The following is a 7387-nucleotide window of genomic DNA, read 5'->3' on the forward strand; positions in this document are numbered from 1 at the left end:
CAACAACCTCCAGAAAGCTGAGGTAATGCTCTGACAATCTACTGTCCGCAGGAGACTTTGACACAGAACTACAGATGCTACACAGCAAGATGCAAACCTCTGACAAGCACCAAAACTAGAAAGGCAAGATTAGAGTTTGCAAAAGCCATTAGAGTTTTGGAACAGAGTTTTATGGACAGGTGAGACAAAGATGAACCTTTATCTATAAGTGATGTGAAAGCAAAAGTGTGGAGAAACAAGGGAACTGCAAATGATCCTAAGCATACAGCCTCATCTGTAAAGCACGGTGGAGGTGGTGTCTTGGCATGGGCATGCATGGCTGTCTCTGGAACAGGCCCTCTCAATTTTAATGATGACTTAATGTATGATGACAGTCGCAGAATTAATACAGAAGGGTACAAAACCATCTTGGCTAACAATATTCAAGAAAATGCCACCAGACTCATCAGAAAGCGCTTCATATTGCATCAGGACAATGACCCAAAACACCCTGCCAGTTCAGTCAAGGAGTTTATCAGGGCAAAGAAATGGAAAGTCTTAGATCTCCAGATTTAAACCTGATTGAATATGAATTTCACCGGCTGAAGAGGAGACTAAAGGCAGAAACTCCCCAAAACAAGCAACAGTTGGTATTGGCTGTATTAAAGGCTGGGGACAGCGTTTCAAAGGATGCGACCAAGCTTCTGGTGATGTCTATGCGTCGCAGACTCACTGCTCTGATTGCACGCAAGGGATCTGCAACTAAATAATAGCTTGTAATCTTTTACATCTGCCTTAAGTTCAACTGTTCCAAAACTCATGCTCACATCAAATAGTGGGATGAATTCTAAAAGTGCTGTCCTTTTTATTTGGTAAAACGTATATGTGTTGAAACAGCTAATAATAAAATGTGACATTCTGTAGTTCTGTCTCATATGTTTTATGTTGAAATACAGGTAAAAGTATATATTTAATTATATTTGATTATTTATATTGAAAATACAGTCCATTGTAGTTTGTTAGTTTTTTTAAGCTTTTTTGTATATTTTAAAACATAGCAATAGAAATACGATTTAAAATCAGTGTTCAGTAAATAGTTACATTATTAAACCCATACAGCAATCAATCAATCAATCAATCAATATTGTTTATTAAAATGCAGGTGAAATATAATTAATATATTTTAATTATATTTTGATTGTTCAATGTTCAATGAACTTTTAAACTAAACCCATACAGAACAAAATACATTTTATTTATATTTTTATGTTAAAATACTGGTGAAAATACAGGTATCAATATATTTAAATGACATTTTTATAAAGTCTGCATTTTTTGCACATTTCTTTATTTCTTTATTTATGAAACAAAAAATACTGAAGCAAGAATATAAAACACTTCACATTATTTATGCATACAGTATGTTGTTTCAACAAATTCTAAACTTGTATTGGATTCGAGCTGTGCGTTTTATCATTATGAATCAACAGATACTTTCAGTTTTATCATGTCTCATCATAAAAGCTCTAGCACTTCCCCTTTCCTGATAAACCGCAGCGCTCAGAAGCACCGACACTTGCAGCAAAAGTCCTGCCTGGTTCTTTCTGCAGTAAATTATAATTATTATCTGTTTCAAAGGCTTTGAAAGAGCAGAAGGTTAATGAGTCAGAGAGCGCTTTCATGTGGGCGAGGGTGAACACACGGTGCTCGGTGGACAGGATCTGCTGCATCTGAGTCCGGCGCAGCACGCAGGGGCTGCAGAAGAGCATTGCAAACATTCCCTTCTAATTGTACACTTGTTGTCTTCAAAGGACAGAAGCTGTAGTCTAGATTCATGGAATCTGGGATACAACAATAAGCCACACATCCGTCCAGCCCAAAGCCGCAGGCTATTTAAAGATAAAGTAGGCTGTAGTTTTTTGCCACTAAATGAAGCACCCACCCTTCCGCCGCACTACATATTGGAAACAGATGCCTTCGGTTGTGATGCTCAGCTAATTTTTGTGGATTGTGATTTTTTTTTTTGGCTGGATCTAGATTACAGTTGGTTGCCTAAGCCAGCAAACTGATAACCATTTATAAAGACAATTCATTACAGAACACACACAGTTTAGCACTGATATAATGTGATATATATATATCAAAGAAAATATTAATGTTTTTGACATGTACATGTTCCACCAAGTAATATAGTTAATTGGGATAATTGTAATCTGTTTAATGACATTTTACAGCGGCTTTGAACGCAGCTCATCCAGTAAGCATTACGGATCTGGTGAACTCTCTCTTTAATAAACTGCTAACATGCATTAAGAACATCAGGCTGAAATGCATGAGTGATCAGTCCATCAGCAGCAGCATTTCTCTTTCATTTGAGCTGACAGTGTGAGATGGATTCGCGGCGGTGTTTGATGTCTCAGCTGTGTTGTGGGCTCTGCTACTGTGAGACGCTCCCTACTTATACCATAATTACTGCATCTGCTCTGTATTTAAAGACCTCCAACTCAATGTTTTGACAACTTTATGGCCACACTTAACTGTCAGCGAAAGATCTGAAGTGTTCAGAGACATTTTTAGACTACATATTGGAAACAGATGCCTTCGGTTGTGATGCTCAGCTAATTTTTGTGGATTGTGATTTTTTTTTTTGGCTGGATCTAGATTACAGTTGGTTGCCTAAGCCAGCAAACTGATAACCATTTATAAAGACAATTCATTACAGAACACACACAGTTTAGCACTGATATAATGTGCAACAAACAGAACTGCAAACATAATGACTGTTTGCAACAGGTTGCCATTAGTCCCGCCTCCAAACTCATGCCATTGGTCAATGTTAGAATGTCAGTACTGAAAAAAAAAACACTTTTCCTTTAAAAAACATGAATTGATTAACATTGTTTGAATGCCACTATTTTCTTACATTTAAGAGAGAATGTTTTGCACATGGCAGATTAAGTCATGATTAGATTGTAGCAGAATAATTAGAGGTGAATCGTGGCAATAGCAATATGACTAAACATGGTGTTCAGAGAGATTTCTAGGGGGGCAACAATCAAACACATCATTTAATTGCGCAGTGATTAATGCAAACTTTCAGATGAGAAATAGTTGTCATCTTCAAGATAGTGGTTGATAACTTTTCAAGTTATGAATCCTCATTAGTGTTTGAACCATTGCTAATACTTACTGATGTTTATGCTGCTGTTTTCCCACCAAAATGATGTCACTTCCTAGAGGATGACGTCACTGAGGTTTGTCCTAGTTCAAGGGACACAGGAAAAACATAAAAACATAAAAACATAAAAACTGATTAAAACAATATTTCCAAGAAAGCATGTTTTATGATACTTTCTAAAAACAATTTGTTACATAAATTGTTACATTTTTAATATATTTTTTTATTTCTTGCTGTTTCTAATGCAACTTTTATTTTTTTAAATCCCTTTGATATATTATGTATTATGTATATATATATATATAAACATACCTTGCCTTATTTGAGACATGTTGATTGAGTTTTTTTTTTGTAAAGACAATGTTATTATACTTGATTAAAACTAAAATCATAAAAAAATGCTACTAGAAAAAAAAAAAAAATAACTACCCAATATATTATTATTTTTTGTCAAGACAACATTTCTCATTTTAACTTGACATACTAAAATAGATAAAACTGAAATAAAAATTTATACAAAAAACATATAACATAAAAAAACTAATAAAAATAACTAAAAATAATTAAAGCATATTTTGATTGAAGAAAAAAGAAAGAAATCAGGTTTATGATTTATGATAGTTGACTAAAACTATTAAAAAATGTAACTAAAAATAAACTAAATGTTAAGGAAATTAATAGTTTTTAAAAATTACCCATACAAGTATAATATTGTAAAATCTATTATAATAAAAATGATCTATTATAATAAAAAATATTTTATTTCAGCCCGTTGCGAAGGCAACATTTCACATTTTCATTTCGTTTAATTTGATGTACTAAAATAACTAAAACTTAAATAAAAATAATAATAAAAAATAGATATTTTAAAAAATTTGAAATGTCACCTGGGACGTGACAAAAATGAACATCAAAGTTGTTGAATAATTCAGATTCATCCTTGTGTTTACTTAACTGTCATAAAATGCTTATAATAATAAACTATGAAAATAGAAAAAAGCTAAATTGGGATGTCACAGGTCATCTCATCACAGAGCAATCCGAAAAGTGTCAGGCTAATCAACTGAACGTCTATCTTATTTTTCAGAATCGCTACATTCCTTGTTTCTACACTCAGCCCAGAATGATCTTGTTGCAAAAGGTTGAAAGGGAAGATCTGAATGAAAGGCAAGGATATAATCATCGCTGCATGTGATGCAACCCATCCGAGGATTTACGGCCGACATGTGAGGGCAAGCGTTTTTCATTTCATTTCATTTTCATTTATTTATTTAACCAGGAAGAGACTCACTGAGATTAAAATCTCTTTTCCAGGAGTGTCCTGGCCAAGATAGGCAGCCGAGTTTGCATATACAAATAAACAACGTAGTTACAACATACATTACAAAACCAACATATAACCGGTTAAAAACAATTACACACCATTAAGTTGCTCTCAAGATTACATAATAAAGACTTAAAATAATTATAAGACACCAAGTTTTGTAACTTCATCTCCTTTTGAAGAAGATTCCAATCTGAAGATTTGAACCTTTTACACCGACAGAAGAAAAGAAAAAGCGTGAGGAGGACGTGCCGGACTCTAAAACAAAAAGACAAGCATCCATTGTGTCCAAACCCACACGTCCCAATGCATCCTGGGACACGCAATGTGGGCAAGGTGTGTAAACACATCAGTGCGCGCTGTCATGGCTTTCAAGTGCTGCTGATGAATACATGATTAAAATAGCAGAGGGAAAGTACATCTCCTGAATGGGCCGCTAACATGCAGAAGCTTGACTCGTGCAGTGCCACTGTACACACATGTCCCGCTCAGGACCACAGGCAGGTGTCTGAGGCCGGAGGGCTTTGGGAGAGCTGCCAGATGATTTTGTTTAGAAAGACAATAAGAGCGCTGAGGTTTCCAGTTTCTGAGGATGCAAACTAAGCCACTGCCGCGTCTGAGCTGCAGGAGTTGGGAGTTTTGCCCATTGTGTCCATAAAGAATAACTGTTAGCCAAACAATACGCTTATTATGGAGAATGTGTGTGTTTTCCTGCCGCGCTCGGTCACAGGTGCTTCGCCGAGGGAAGTTTTGATGCTGTTGTTCTTCTCTTCCTGAAGGCTGCTTTTGAGAAATATACAGTCTGAAGTCAGTGAGACGTTCTTCTGCTCAAGTTATATGATTAAAAACACAGTAAAAATGTGAAATGTTATTGAAATTTAAAATAGACGTTTTCTATTTGGATACATGTCATGGATTAACATACACCAAAACCTATAAATGATATAAACAAATACAGTATATTCTGCATTTACAAAAGAGCACAATTGTATTGAATGCACACAAATGTATTAAATGCACTTTGGACATGGGTTAAAATATATGCACTGCGTGTACAGTACTACAGTACAGTGAGTTCAATGAAGAGAAGGTCTGCTGAAATGCACCAAAATGAAGCAATGCTGCCCTCTGTTGAGCAACGAACACAAAATGCTGACCATAAAGAGACCAGCAACTGACATCACTGTATTATGAAATGAAAGTTATATAATAAACAGGTATAAGGTTATGTGTTTTTATTAAAAGGGTGGACTCACGAATTACACTTAAATATGTCTGAATGTATTTTAATAATGTAATTAATTTAATAATTATTAATTGACAGCTTTATTTGTGAAGCATTATGTTCAGTGATAAAGGAAATAAAACGATATAATGATTATATATTGAATTTTATATTATATTATATTTTTCGATGTTATTAGATTAGATACAAATTATGCATGACCTATACATGAACAAATATACGTTTTTGGTCACTATATGCTTGTATTACTCATTGAGCTCTAAAATATACTGCATTAACATGCAAACATAATCCCATGATAACTACATTGACATTCGTTCACTGAAAGTGAATGTAAATTAATCTGAAATGTCTATAAAAAACAAACTCAAAATAATTACTACTACTACTATTATAAATCAGTTTTTTTTATTTTTATTTTATATTGAGGATATGAACATATCCTGATATATTACTAATATTATTTTGAATTGTAATTTTTGACAAAACATTGCATAAGGGAAAAATTAAGGGAAAGGAAAAAATGTCTAAAACCTCAAAACTCTAACTTTACCAGAACCACATGCCTCCAAAACAGCAGCCGAAAAGCAGAAATGTATGAGTCAAACCTTTAATGCAGCACGTTAAATCTGTCATTTTTATCAGGTGATGTAAAACTTTGCTTCATGTGGTAACATCTCAAAACTGATAAAGTTTTAATATTACTACATATATGTACACCAAATGGTCATTTTAAGGGTCGGGTCAAGTAACAGCACCTTAAGATCACAGCTGCACACTTTCACTCTTTGCATTCTATTTATACAATGTCAATTTTACCCAAAAACACTTGATGTAAAATCACCCACAGTGGGAAAGAGAATCCTGTCATCACAGCACTCGTTACTCAAGTGTTATCAGGGAGACTGTCAGTGAAAAATGCAGGAGGAAAAGACGTCTGTGCGGGGTGAGCATGGTGCAGGGTCACTCCCTCTCTCTCTCTCTCTCTCACACACAAACACACACGCACACACTCACACTCACACTCACACACACACAATCACACTCACACACACACACAATCACACTCACACACACACACACACACACACACAACATCCTAAACATCTCGATTTTACCTGATGACACATTCAATCATGTATTTTAAGCTGTAATCTTATACAGCTCATCAGACATTTAACAGAAATGCAGGTATTGAGCAGAATGAACAGATTTGAGTGAGAGGGAAACTATCGCCTGATCAAACGTGTGAAACCTCGTCAGATATAAGCCGCATTCAACTGGTTAACATCCTCCCACTCGATCTCTGCATTCCTCAACTCGTCCTGAGAAACTCACACTTAAACACGACTGTTTCTGACGCTTTATGCATTATAAATTCCTGAATCTGAGGCTGAATTTCTCCGCTGAGACGGATGAAGATTTGTGTGAGTTTCAGTTTTAGTTTTTTTAGTACATCAAGTTAAACTATATAATATATGTGTATTAAACTATGTAGTTAATTTATTGTTTTTTTTTATTTAGTTTTATTGTATTTCAAGCAATATATATATATATCAGTCACATTATTTATATAGTTTGATCAGTACGTTTTTTAATATTTTAGAACTAAAACCATATAAAACCCACACCAAAAAAAAAAAAAATATATACATATATA

The sequence above is a fragment of the Sinocyclocheilus rhinocerous genome, unplaced genomic scaffold, assembly GCF_001515625.1.
Source record: "Sinocyclocheilus rhinocerous isolate Xijiao unplaced genomic scaffold, SAMN03320098_v1.1 scaffold3785, whole genome shotgun sequence".
NCBI lineage: Eukaryota > Metazoa > Chordata > Actinopteri > Cypriniformes > Cyprinidae > Sinocyclocheilus > Sinocyclocheilus rhinocerous.